This window comes from Dendropsophus ebraccatus, chromosome 11 (genome assembly GCF_027789765.1).
Source record: "Dendropsophus ebraccatus isolate aDenEbr1 chromosome 11, aDenEbr1.pat, whole genome shotgun sequence".
Taxonomy (NCBI): domain Eukaryota; kingdom Metazoa; phylum Chordata; class Amphibia; order Anura; family Hylidae; genus Dendropsophus; species Dendropsophus ebraccatus.
Window position 1 is genome coordinate 51,355,322 of NC_091464.1, and position 15,052 is coordinate 51,370,373.

Genomic DNA, 15,052 nt, shown 5'->3' on the forward strand with positions numbered 1-15,052 from the left:
TTCTTTAGAGAATGTGAGCAAAAAATAAAAAAATGTATAAATCATTCTTAGAAAAAGCTACAATACAGGAAGGGCTGCCCGGACGATCAACCGACATCATGCATGTCGGCTGATTGTTGCCTTTTAACATTACATATTACACCAAACAATCACAGTTCATCACCTCTGAATCTGCTCCACTTTAGCTGTCATTTTAATATGTTATTTTTTTTTACATGGTAGTGGCTGCCTGGTGATGGCCACAACACTGATATAGCACCAGATCAGCTTTTTTCTCAGATCTGAAGTTTTCTCTGCACAGAGTTGCTTCCAACTATAGGTATACTATTGACTTAAATGGAACCCAGCTGCAGTTCCCTGCACAGCGGGTAGCTGGGGCACCACTGTGCAGAGAATACAGTGATAGGAAAGTGATGTAAACATGTTATTCCCAACTCTTAAAGTTATCTGTTATGCAAAAGATTGGGGAAAAACAAGGTGGGGGTCAGACCACTGGGACCCCTACAGGCATGAACAAGGAAAAAAAACTGAATGTGGCAAACTGAATAATATCTCTATGATGTGGCATTACTATTAGGAAACATGAGCTATTGCACAAAACGATTATAAGCTGGAATAGCCGGTAATCGGCCAAGTGCAGCCGATAATCGCTTTGTGTAATAGTAGAGAGGGTACTATTACACTAAGCAATTATTGGCCATACTAAAGATTGTCGGGGCAGCCCTTACTGCTCGCCGTTGGTGCATGTAATAGCACCGACAGTAAGCGGGGAACGAGGAGCAAGCGAGCACTGACCTGACAGACAGGTGCTCCCTTGCTCCTTAATATCGGGCTGTGTAATAGGCCCTTAGTATCAGTTAGGGTCTGACCTCTAGGGCTCAAAACCAGTCCTAACTTGCAAAGTTATCCTTTCCACAGGATAGAGGATAACAAGCTGATCTGTGGGGGTTTGAGTGCTGGGACCCACACCAGTTACAGGTACAGAGGAAAACAGTCTACAAGAATGAACTGAGGAAACCGCAAATGTGTGCAGCCAGCTCAGTATTCTGCAATATTGGTAAATCCCATAGAGAATAAATAGAGCCCTGGCTGCACAAACGCAGTCAGCTACATTCAGTTTTTCAAAGTTTTTGTGTTGGTGTGAGTCTCAATGATCAAATCCCCACTGATCAGCTTGTTATCTCCTTGTTATCCCCTATCCACAAGTTGCCAATTGGGAATAGCACCACAGCCCCTTCATTCTCAGGATCAATTTTGGGCTCTGGAGGTCAGACCCTAACCGATCCTAAAGTAATGCACATCCCAGCCATATAATTTTATAAAATGGGAATATCCCTTTTAAGTTTACCATTCAACACACCCTAAAGAGGTTCCCAGGTCGCAAAACAAAAGTCTCTATGCCTTCAAAGTGCAAAAGTAATAAACTTTGAACAGGATTTCCACATATTTCCGTGCAACCACTCTCTGGGTCATCTACTGTGTACGCATTGGAATAATGACATGTTATTCAATATGAGAACCCATCATTTTTTGGTATAGCCGAACATGCAGAAAATCTAATAAATCCATTTATTCATTGTTGTAGTTGTGGCTTTTGGAATTTTAATCAACAAATAAAGTAAAATGCAAATTTTAGCAGCCAAGATATTTTTTGCATTGCTATTATGAAGTTTGTCTTCAATCATAGTACTGGATCATAGTACTTCAGTATTTGTCCAAGATTAGTAAAACATAGCTGCTTTTTACCAGAAACAGCGCCTTTTTGTCCTCAGTTTGTCAGCGGTGTTGCAGCACTGTACCATTGAAGCAAATGGAATGGAAAGTTGTAATACCACAGGTGCCAATATCGGAAAAAGACAGCTATTTTTCCCTAATCTTGTACAACCCCTTTAAATGAAATTTTATGGCCACACATTTTTTCACACTCATGTGAAAAAAAGTTGTTTTTTTTATTCTATTGTATTTGCAATGAAATACACAGAAATCATGTGATCTCAAGCAGAACACTTGAGAAAGAACAAAGCTGTCATGTGTTCACAGCAGGTTTTGCTTCCATTAGATCACTGTAACGTCACATCCACTTAGTCTCATAGGCAGTTTCTCCCTATTCTGAATTATGACTCAACATTCCAGAGAAGGATCCAAAGAAAAGCTATTGTTCAGCTGAGAAGACTCCAAAATTGAAAGAGTACAGTATTTTGCTGGGTGCCTCTGGCGCAGGAAGTGAAGCTTATGTAACCTGTCAGCATCCAGTTTCGTGGGTTGTAATGTGTAATTGTTTGCTCAGCAACAAAACTTTGATTAGCTAATGATGACATGTTATAATGGAGAGTTCCTTATACTGCTAGCTATTGAAAAACTGTAATAAAGGTAAGCTCCACCCATGACATGCCTAACATACTCACATCTTACAAGAAACAGCTTCCCTAAAACCCCCTTACATTAAAATCTGAGAATGAAGTTGTTTTTATGGAATACAGAAGTTTCCTTATTTAGTTGCAAAACCTGAATTGGGCACTGTCACTGAAAAGAACTTTTGAGACTTCCGCGCCATGCTGTAAAACCACGCTTCACCTTGGCTCTGCTCTCGCAGCTTCTGAACAGAGTGCCCGCACACCCTCAAGACAGCTTTAGAGGGGTGCAGTTGTCTCCCCCTCATCAGCAACCACCAATGGACCGATTCGTCCAGAAAAAGGGCAAAACAACGAAATCAAAAGCCGCAGTAAGACGCGCAAAGTGGACGGCGGGGGAAACTAACATGGCGCCCTCCCCAGACAGATCTGAGAGAGATTTATCGAATGGCAAGGAGAAAGAAAAGGTAAGGACAATAGATTACACCGCTTTGGCCTCAGAGGTAGCCAAGCATATCGCACCTGGTCTGCAAGAATCAGTGACATAGGCGGTGACCAGTTCATTACGGCAGCTACAGGCGGAAGTGAAGGTACATGGCGCACAACTTACCGCAGCTGAGGACAGGATCTAGGCAATGGAGCATGTGGCTAATTCCTGGACTACTAGGGTTATGGCGGTTGAAAAAGAGAATCTCCGTCTCGAGGACCTCAAAAACAGGTCTTGGAGAAATATCCTCTGTTGATATGTCGGAGAGACCTAGCGCAACTATGCGAAGCTACCATACCATCGCTTCTAGGGGTTGGTGCACCCCTGCAAAGAAGAAAGGGCGCACAGGCTCTGGCTTGACCCTCATCAAATCTCAGACACAGGTGTCCCACCCGGCTTGGCACAAAGAGACAGACCCAGTCAAGTCATAGTGAAGTATTTAGACTTTACTGACAAAGTTGTCATTCCATAACAAGCAAGGAAATCTGGAAGGCCACAGCTTGCTTATATTTGGGGATTTTTCAGTAGAGGTCACGCGTAAGAGAAAGTTATTCTCCCCTATCTGTACTGCGCTTTTCAAAAGACAAGTGCGCTTTGCACTAATATACCCTAATATATATTATGTGTGTTCACCCGAACGGTTCTATCCAGTGGCGGAACTACCACCATAGCAACCGTAGCGGGTGCTATGGGGCCCGCCGCATCAAGGGGCTCGGGCCCGGCCAGCTAGTTGTTTGTGTCCTCTCTCCTCTTAGAGTGCAGACAGTTTCTCCCTGGTTAGGCTACCCAGGGAGAAACTGCCTGCACTCTGTATCTGAACTCCGTGCCCGTGCGCTCCCCCTCCCCTTCTCTCCCTCCCTGTCACTGTGAGGAGAGGACTGCCTGGGTGATGTGCAGTGGCGTAGCTACCGCCACGTAGGAGGCCCGCGGGGCCCCGCGTGGCCCTCCCGATCAATCACTCTTGTGACCGCAAGCATTGTTTTGCTTGCGGTCACAAGAGTCCGGCTCCGTCTTCCCCCAGCTGCTGCGCGGCTGCCAGGGGTGTCGCGTCTTATCCCCAGCAGCGTGCGCATCCCAGAGCTCCCTGCGCACCTTGGGCCCTGACTTCCGGTTCCGGCGCGCAGGGAGCTCTGGGATGCGCGCGCTGTCGGGGACAGACCAAACGAGTGAGGATCAACGTGGGAGCGCGTTGTCAGGTGAGTTAAGTTTTGTTTTTGTTTTTTATCAGCCTGCACGGGGGGTGGGGGGGGGGGAAGAGGGGGCCATCTATGAGGGTGGGGGGGAAAGAGGGGGGGCATCTATGAGGGTGGGGGGGAAGAGGGGGCATCTATGGGGGGGGAGAGGGGGCATCTATGAGGGTGGGGGGAAGAGGGGGCATCTATGAGGGTGGGGGGGAGATGGGGGCATCTATGAGGGTGGGGGGGAAAAGGGGGGGCATCTATGAGGGTAGGGGGGGCATCTATGAGGGTAGGGGGGAAGAGAGGGCATCTATGAGGGTGGGGGGGAAGAGGGGAGCATCTATGAGGGTGGGGGGGAAAGAGGGGGCCATCTATAAGGGAGGGGGGGAAAGGGGACCATCTATAAGGGAGGGGGGGAAGGGGACCATCTATAAGGGTGGGGGGGAAGGGGACCATCTATAAGGGAGGGGGGGAGGGGGCCATCCATAAGGGAGGGTGAGGAGAGAGGAGGCCATCTATAAGGGAGGGGGAGAGGGGGCCATCTATAAGGGAGGGGGTAGAGGGGGCCATCTATAAGGAGGGGGGAGAGGAGGCCATCTATAAGGTAGGGGGTAGAGGGGGCCATCTATATGGAGGGGGGGAGAGGAGGCCATCTATAAGGGAGGGTGGGGGGAGAGGAGGCCATCTATAAGGGAGGGTGGGGGGAGAGGGGGCCATCTATAAGGAGGGCAACATGGGGGGAGAGGGGCCATCTATTTGGGGGGGCAACATAGGGGGAGAGGGGATACACAGAGGGGGGCATATATTATTAGGGGGTCACATAGAGTCAGGGCTACCCACTAAATGAGGGTGTAAAGGGGACAGTACAGATGTGCAGTGTGTAGAGAGATGAGGATGGTAATAGAGTGAGGAGACTGATATGTCTGTCTGGCAGATTCTGTGGATTCGTGGCTCGGAGAAGTTCTCATAACGGCCCAGGACGGATGGAGAAGAAGATGAAAAGGAAAGAACTCAGAGAAGACGTCTCCTGTGAGTCACCTGATATAACTGCACTGTAATGTATATGGTGTATAGAACCTGTGTAGAGCTGTGGCCACCTCTATATGACTGGATAAGGTGATTTAGTATACTGGATTTGGTCAGTAACAATATGGTGGTGATGGTTGTGGTTGTGGTGTGGCAGTAATGTTTCCTTCCTATATACTGGTATTACTGGTAATATTGGTCTCAGTATACAGGATTCGGTCGGTAATAGTATGGCGGTAATATGTACGGTGATAATACTTTCTCTTCTAATATGCTGGTGTTATTGGTAATATCTGTCTTGGTGTGTGTATATATATATATATATATATCCATCCAGCCTGCTACTGCATGTACTGTGTGTGTGTATATATATATATGTTGAAAATTTCTCACCTGTAATTTTCATTTCCTGGAGTCCGGAGGCAGCACACCAAGGGTTAACTGGATCTCATCCACCCGGATAGAAGAGTAATTATTCCTAGCAATACAAGGAGAATAATTAATTATCCAATTAGAATAGACCTTGCCCTATAAGGGTTAGCTAGGACCTCAGATATACGTACAGTTTGTAGCAATGACATCATGGGGGGGATTATTGTGCTGCCTCCGGACTCCAGGAAATGAAAATTACAGGTGAGAAATTTTCAACTTCCTGATCGTCCTCCGGCAGCACACTAAGGGAATGCACAGCAATGACATAGAGGTGGGTTACATGGATGCTGCACTTTGGATAACTCCTTTACCAAAGGCCGATCCCTCAGCAGCAAATGTGTCGAGCCTGTAGTGTTTTATAAATGTAGTAGTTGAAGACCAAGTGGCAGCCTTGCAAATTTCTTCCAATGGGATGTTGGCTCGTTCTGCCCAGGACGTTGCTGTAGATCTCGTAGAGTGTGCTCTGATGGATAGTGGACACTCCAACTCTTCTGTAGCATAGAAAAATTTGATCAGATCTTTAATCCATCTGGATAATGTTGGTTTACTTGCTTTCGCACCCTGATTAGCGGCAGCAAATTGGACAAAGAGCGCCTCAGATTTTCTACAGGTCGCTGTCTTTTCTAAGTAAACAGAAATAGCACGTTTTACATCTAATTAGGTGTAGATTCGAGTCTTCCTTTAGAACTGGTAGAACAATCTCCTGATTTAAGTTGACAGTCGAGGAAACTTTAGGGAGGAAGCCTGGCATAGTCCGCAGTATGACAGCGTCTTCCAATATACGTAGATATGGTTCCTTGCAAGAAAGAGCCTGAAGTTCAGACACTCTTCTGGCGGAAGTGATGGCTATAAGGAACAAGGTTTTCCAAGATAAAAACTTAATATCTGCTGACTCCAATGGCTCGAATGGAGATAAACATAGTACTTTTAAGATTAAAGACAAGTCCCAAGATGGTACTGGGTTATGAAAACATGGTCTTAACTTTGCGATGGCCCTTAGGAAGCGTGAGACTAAGGGTACTCCTGTGAAGATACCTTCAAGATGAGCATTTATCGCTGTGAGGTGTACCTTCAGGGTGTTTAGTTTAAGGCCTTTGTCGTAACCATTTTGAAGAAATTGGAAAAGAGAGCCTACTTCGGTAGTGGATCTTGAGGAGTTTTTACACCACGAGGAATACAATGACCAGACCCTGGAATATACTTTTATGGTACTAGGTTTTCTAGAGGCTAGAATAGTATTGACTACCTCTTCTGATAAGCCCCTTCACTTTTGGGAGGACCTCTCATCCTCCATGCGGTTAGCTGGAGGTTGCTCACCCGGGGATATGTCATGCCCGCTTGAAGTAGTAGATCGTTGAACTGTGGAAGTTTCCAATATTCGCCTTTCGATAACTTCAATGCGAGCGGAAACCATGCTCGTATGGGCCAGTGGGGTAGGACAAGGATCGCATCTACCTTCTCCTGCTGGATCTTCTTCAGGATCCTGGGAATCATCGGAAATGGAGGGAAGGCGTACACAAATTCTCCCTTCCAACTGATCGAGAGGCCGTCTATGGCCACTGGATTCCCTTGCCTGAAGAGGGAACAAAACCGTGGCAGTTTGGTGTTCTTGTGGGTCGCCATCACGTCTATCGTTGGTGTACCCCAGCGTCTTGAGATCAGTCTGAACACCTTGGTGTTTTACTCCCACTCCCCTGGCAGCATGAGATGTCTGCTCAACCAATCCGCTTGGATATTTGAAGAGCCCTTTATATGGATGGCTGAGATCGATTGAACATTGTTCTCTGCCCATGACATTAGAAGGGCACACTCTGTCTGCAGTTGCGGACTCCTTGTGCCCCCTTGCTTGTTTATATAATAAACAGCTGCTAGGTTGTCCGATTGTACCTGAACATACTGGTCCTTGAGAAGATGACTGAAGTGAAGTAAGGCTAATCTGACTGCTCTGAGTTCCTTTAAATTGGACGACAGCCGGCTCTCTTCTGTGGACCATCTGCGTTGTACCCAATTTGTCTCTACATGGGCACCCCAGCCCCAATCGGACGCATCCGTCGTGATCACCATCGGAAGATGATGAAGGAGAGTCCTGCCCTGGCGTACATGATGAGAGGAACGCCACCAACGGAGACTGCTCTTGAGGGCTGGGAATATGGGCATCCGGTGATCCAGACCAAATGGAGACTTGTTTCAGAAATGAAGTATGTGGTTCTGTAGTACTCTGAAGTGAGCTCTGGCCCATGGGACCGCCTCTTTGGATGAAGTCAAGAGTCCTAGGATCTTCATCGCCACTCTCACTTTGCACACAGTGTTGTTCTCTAAGTATTGTACTGCTTGTGTGATCTTTAGTACTCTTTCTTCTGACAACTGTAGAGTCATATTCCTGGTGTATATGATGTAGCCTAGGAACTGTATCCTCGGTGATGGTATCAGTGACGACTTCTTGTAGTTTATTAGAAATCCGTGTGTAGTCAGACACTGTATGGTAGTCTGAAGATGTTGGGAAAGAACCTCGCCAGTCGTCCAGATAGGGTGTAACGAAAATTCCCTTCAGTCTCAGAGCCGCTGCTAGTACTACTGCCACTTTGGTGAAAACCCAGGGTGCTGAACTGATGCTGAATGGTAGGCACGTAAATTGCAGGTGAATCACTTCCTGATGAGTTTGAACTGCTATTCGCAGGAACTTCCTGTGTGACTGGAGAATCGGGATATGCAAGTAGGCATCTCGTAGATCTATTTTTGCTAGAACGTCCCCCTGCTGTATGGACATTGTATGGACATTGTGGCCGACAGAATAGACTCCATCTTGAAGTGTTTCTTTAGTATGTAGTGATTTAGGTAGGTCAAATCGATAACTAGACGCCAATCTCCTCCGGTTTTCGGAACTGCAAAAATTGGGGAGTAAACCCCCCTGCCTCTCTGGGATGTTGGAACTTCTTCCAGAGCCTGTTTCTGTATGAACTGGTGTAGTAAGTCCAAGATCACAGGCCTTATGTTTCTGTTCACCATGAAACGATTTGGAGGCATGTTCTGAAATTCTATGGAATATCCTCTGGTCACTGTTGATGTCACCCAGGCATCTTTTGATGTTACTGACCAGAGATTGGCAAAACTTAGAAGTCTTGCCCCGACCGGAGAAGTGGATGTGGCGTCAGAGATTGGAGCCCTTGCCATTAAAGGGCTTCTTCCTGGAGGTGTTTTGTTCCTTCTTGCTCTTGTAACGATTTTGTCTATTGTAGGGACGAAAAGTACGCTGTCTGCGGGGCGAACTTCTCCCTCTACTCTGGTAAGTTTTAGTGGGTTTCTTTTTATTCGCCGCGGGAAAATTTATTCCTTTATCCTCATTGAGAGATTTAAGGATATCCTTCAGTTCAGGTTCAAACAAAGAAGATGGGTTGAAGGGCAATGAACAAAAATTATGTTTGGAGCTTGTATCTCCGCCCCACTGCTTCAACCAAATGGCTCATCTGGCTACGTTTGATGAGGCCATGACCCTCGAGGAGAATTTCAGACTGTCCATATTGCTATCACACAAAAAATCTGTGGCTAATTTCATTAAATAAACATTTTCCAAAAGATCATTTCTACTCACTTTTGATTGAATATCTTCCGTTAACTGACTCAGCCAGATTCTGAGAGCCCTGGCCACTGGAATCGAGGCTGATGCTACCTTGGCCCCAGACGCTGCAGAGGTAAATGTGCGTTTTAACATAGTGTCTGCTTTCCGCTCCATGGGGTCAGGAAGAAGTGAGGAGTCATCTGCAGGATAAATAGATGTTTTAGTCAAACGAGCCACAGGTAAATCTATCTTTGGTGTTTGATCCCAGTCCTTATAATAATCAGGTTCTAGATTATAGATTGATTTGAATTTAGAACCTTGTTCAAATCTCCTTTCTGGCTTATTCCAATCCTTCTGTAGCCAATCCTTAATGATGGGGTGAGAAGGAAACGTCTTACTTGTACTGGGAGCAAATGTAAACAGCTGCTGCCTTTTGGAGTGACCCGAAACATCTGCATCTGTTTCCAGGGTGTTTTTAACTGCAGAAATTAATTTTGGAATTTTATCTCTATTAAATAGATATATATCATCATCTCTGTCTATTACTATTTCCTCATTATCAGAGTGAGAGAAAGGCATTTCATCCGCAGAGGAGACAGGCGATAACTGAGTAGGTTGGGAGTGAGAATGATGACCTTGCTTAATAGAGGTTTTAACCTCAGCAAATGGATCCAGCAATTGACATTTAAACCAGGATAGGAACTGTCTGGTTTCTGAATGAGGTGGTTGATCTTGCACTCTACAAGCATCACATACATCCCGCTGACATTCCTCTGGTAAGGGTTGCTGACATGATGAGCAAATAGCATGCCTTGCTTTACGTTTTCTTTTAGAAGGAGGGCTCGACATCTATAATAAAGCAGACATACAAAACTCCCTCAGTATTGTCCCCTCAGACTCACACACACAGTACTGTAGAGATAGAACCTATCTAGCATGACCATCCTGTAGAGGCCGTTACTCACTTTGCACGCCTGAGGGATCTGCTGCCCGGGTAAGAGCAGCCCCCCAGACGTGCACGCCGGCTTTTATCCTCTCCCGCTTCCGTTCCGCGCGGCTCGGTGGCGTCACGTCACTTCCGGCGCTCGGGTCCCGTCACTTCCGGCGCCCGGGTCACGTGACTTCCGGCGCCGGCGTCATACCTCGTCCATGGTTTGCCGGAGCCGCCATCTTGGAGGAGGCAAGCCTGTGTGTGTGTTGCGGAGCGAGCGGGTAAGCCGGCGTGTAAATCTGGTGGGGGGGGGGGATCTAGCGCTCACCACAGCAAGATAAATCCCAAGGTGGCGGACCTGAGCCAAAACAGTGCATTCACCACGGCAACCATGGGAACAAGTAACCACAAGGGACACTTTCCGCAGGCTGTTATAAGGCTATTCCTTAACCCCGTGTCGGCAGGGCAGAGGGAAAACCGGTCCGGACCAAACTAACCTGGTCCATAACCACTAAGCAAAACCCCACAATTTACCTGTGAAGACTGGAAAAAGGTAAAAATATACATATATACCTAAATAAATAAATAAATAATTAAATTAGTAAATAAATGTGTTCTGCCACAAAGTGGCAGCCCTTCTATCCTGAGAAGAGAAAAAAATACGTATATCTGAGGTCATAGCTAACCCTTATAGGGCAAGGTCTATTCTAATTGGATAATTAATTATTCTCCTTGTATTGCTAGGAATAATTACTCTTCTATCTGGGTGGATGAGATCCAGTTAACCCTTGGTGTGCTGCCGGAGGACAATATAATATATCCAGCCTGCTACTGCACTTACTGTGTGTATATGTGTGTATATATATAGTATGTGCAGTAGCAGGCTGGATGTGTGTGTGTGTGTAATATATATATATATATATATATATATATATATATATATATATATATATAGTATGTGCAGTAGCAGGCTACAGTCACAGTATGGCGGTATTGGTGAGGTATGCTATGGTGGTGTTATCCAGTCACAGTGGGGCGGTATTGGTCAGGTCTGGTATGGCAGTGTTATCCAGTCACAGTATGGTGGTATTGGTCAGGTCTGGTATGGCAGTGTTATCCAGTCACAGTATGGCGGATTTGGTCAGGTCTGGTATGGCAGTGTTATCCAGTCACAGTGTGGCGGTATTGGTCAGGTCTGGTATGGCAGTGTTATCCAGTCACAGTATGGTGGTATTGGTCAGGTCTGGTATGGCAGTGTCATCCAGTGACAGTATGGTGGTATTGGTCAGGTCTGGTATGGCAGTGTTATCCAGTCACAGTATGGCGGTATTGGTCAGGTCTGGTATGGCAGTGTTATCCAGTCACAGTATGGTGGTATTGGTCAGGTCTGGTATGGCAGTGTTATCCAGTCACAGTATGGCGGTATTGGTCAGGTCTGGTATGGCAGTGTCATCCAGTGACAGTATGGTGGTATTGGTCAGGTCTGGTAAGGCAGTGTTATCCAGTCACAGTATGGCGGATTTGGTCAGGTCTGGTATGGCAGTGTTATCCAGTCACAGTGTGGCGGTATTGATCACAGGCCCGGATTGGTAATCTGGCGGAGCGGGCGAATGCCCGCTGGGCCGCCAGGATTACCAATCAGAGGGGCCGCTGGTCCCCCTGCACACTTCCATCGGCCCCTGCAGTGGTTGAGAGAACAGGGCTGCTGGCCGCTGCGCTGTTCACTCAGCCTCTGCCAGATTAGGATGGGCCGGCATATTCCTCCGCCCCCCTCCCCCCAGAACAAAGGGCCGCTCTGCTCCTTTAGTAGTACCCAGGTGTTGTGGAGGTGCCGCACAGGCATGTCTGTCTACTACAAACTTCTCTATGGCAGCTGACGTCATTTCCTGGACGCGCTGCAAAGAAGGGGGACAGAGGAGAAGAAGCTGCAGCACAGGAGGGGGACTGAGGAGTCACTCAGAGGGGGCCTCTTGCTGCTAATAACAAACAGCACTGCAGTGGGAATTTTCTTCCCACCAAGCTACAGCCGGAGCCTGCTCTCTCCCCCTGTGTAAGGACGGCAGCCAACTCTCCCTGCCCCCACACAGGGACTTCATCATCTCCTTCCTGCTGAGCTCTGCTGTCGGTGCAGGGAGGAAGAGGCAGGGGAGCACCAGCTGGCTGTGAGGGAGGACCTGTCACATCCTGAGATGTAAGGAGCTTATTGATGGAGAGTAAGTGACTGTTTCTTTTCTTTGAGTGTGAGTGCATATGTTATATATAGTGTATATCTATATGTATATTAAGTATGCAATGTGCACAGTATGTGTATTGTGTGTGTAGGGATTTCTGTATGTATAGTATGTGTGTTTATATGTATGTAATATATGTGTGTGTATATGATATATGTATGTACTGTAAGTGTGTGTATATATAGTTAATGCATGCCTCTTTAGCATGTTTATGATATATGCATGTATGTATGTACAGTATATATGTGTGTTTACATGATATATGTGTTATGTACAGTGTGTGTGTATATAGTGTATGCATGCCTCTGTATTATACTTATATAATATAACTTATATTATATAATATATGCATATATGTGCAGTAGGCATGCAGTATAATGTATGTTTGTACAGAATGTGTTATTCTACTTCATGCAAAAACTGTGTCTTTTTATTCTGACATATTGCACATACAGTATTATATATATTTTGTATATGCAATGTGGTAGAATATGAAAACACATTTTTTACATGAAGGAGATGCTGTCCTAGTGTATAGTGTACATTGTGTGACAGGGATGCCATGGGTTGGTTGTAGTGCACCCAGCCCAGGGAATCTGCAGTATACAGCGCTACCAAAGTGTATTCTGCCTGTATTAGAAAAATCGTGCTGCCATTTGACCATACACGAATTGTAGCGTCTGCACAATCTGTTTAATACTGGCTACATGTGTACGTATGTATGTATGTATGCACAGTGTGTGTGTATATATGATATATGTATGTATGCACAGTGTGTGTTGTGTGTTTATGATGTATGTATAGCATGCGTGATGTGTGGATACAGGTGAGCAGCACATCCTACAGCACTTACACCACTGCAATAATCTGTATTTAAAGGGAACCAATCAGCACAATCTGATATGGTTCCCTGAACTGCTGTATACAGCTCCTGCAGCAGCTGTGGCACATACTGGCCACGGCTGCAGCAGGAGCTGTATACCCGGAAAAAGCACTTTAATCCCCCGGGTGCATGACAGGCACCGGCGGGGAGGTAGTCATCTGGGCGGCTCCCCGCCCGGATCTAGTCACCACTGCCTGTCAGCGCGCTCCAAGGAGATGAATGACAGGCAGAGAGGTCCCTTACTGGCCTCTCTGCCTGTCAATCATCCCTACGAGCGCACTAACAGACAGAGAGCGGTGCCTTGATACAGGCAGGGAGCAGCCCAGATGACTACCTGTCACGCGCCCGTGGATTAAAGTCCTTTTTTCGGTTAAACAGCTCCTGCTGCAGCCGGTATGTGCTGTGGCTGCTGCAGGAGCTGTATACAGCAGTTCAGGGAACCATATCAGCCCGATTGGGCTGATTGGTTCACTTTAAATGTGACTAAATGTATGTAGGATTCCAGATACAAAAGTGCAGCACTTTCTTTCTGTGTAATAATATTCACAACTCTATAGTAAATCCCTGATACAACACGCCATTACCATCACATAGAGCATTTGCTGGTAACAATGGTGTCGTGCATCATGGACCTGTTATAGAGTTGTGAATTTTAATACACCAGATTGAACTCTTGGACTTTTGTCTGTCAGGCTATGTTCACACACACTTTTTTGAGTCATACAGTAGCTGCTCAAAAAGTCCTTAATGATCCTGGGTATGGTGTATGGCGTTCAATTAATTAAATTTGATCTTAAAATGGCTGTTTGTGCACACATGTAGTAACTTTATGGTCATAATTAGAGATGAGTGAGCCTGGCCAAGGTTCGGCTTCATACAAACCTGAACCATTGGCATTTGAATTCCTGTTCCACAGAGGTGGAGATAACACGAGTCACACCTGGAAAACAGCAATGCAATACAGCCAAGATCATAGGCTGTATCCCTGTTTTCCAAGCGAGACTCGTGCTATTTCTACCTTCCCAAAGGAACAAGAAGACAGCGGGATTCAAATGCACCCGAACCCAAACCTCGGCCAGGTTCACTCATCTCTAATTATAATCAATACTATAAAATTAAAAGGATTATCCCGGATTAGAAAAACATAGTTGTTTTCTTCCAAAAAGCGGGCTCAGGTTGTATGTGGTATTGCCGTGCTGTTTTTGGGAGAAAGCAGACATGTTTTATCTAATTCTGGATAACCCCTTCGCAAGGAGTGTCATCAGGAGAAGGGCACATTACATCCTCCTGATGACGCTCTTTGCAAGTCAAACTAGTTGAGGGGCTATGCAGCTTTTAAGATATCACTTGGTCATCAGTATTCTGTTGATAGTAGTCTGCAGCTACTACAGTATAGGCAGAGGCTGTGTAAGCCGCCATATCCATACACTTCATATACTGGTGACCTGGAGTGTATTTTTAATAGTGTCACATTCATCTTCATGTTAAACTTATACTTTTATCAGGTATTAATTAACAGTATGTTTTAATAATAGGGTCATGTCCAAGGTGTGAGTGGGCCATTGGCCCTTTTGTTAAGGGGGCCACAAACACTTTGGCTGTATGGGGCTCCAAAATCCCTGTTGGCGGCCCTGCCTATACCATGTGGAGGCTCAGAGAGGACAATTATAAAAGTTTACACTGGACTTGTCGCTGTCGCTTATATCTCCCCTGCACCTTTCTGCTGGGATCTACAGCTCTGTACCTGGTATGGACCTCATAGATTCCCTTTAAGTGCACTGACACTAGTAATCCATTGATGCTGCTGAAATACATAAATATGCAACAACAAATCCACAGCAGATTATGCTGTTTTTTTATGTGTTGATGGTAGGGTTCATATATTTAATGAAGTAGTGAGCAGAATTCGCTACAGCATGTTTAGAACATTGCTATCTATGATATATCTGGGGGGGGGGGGGATATATGTTATGTGGG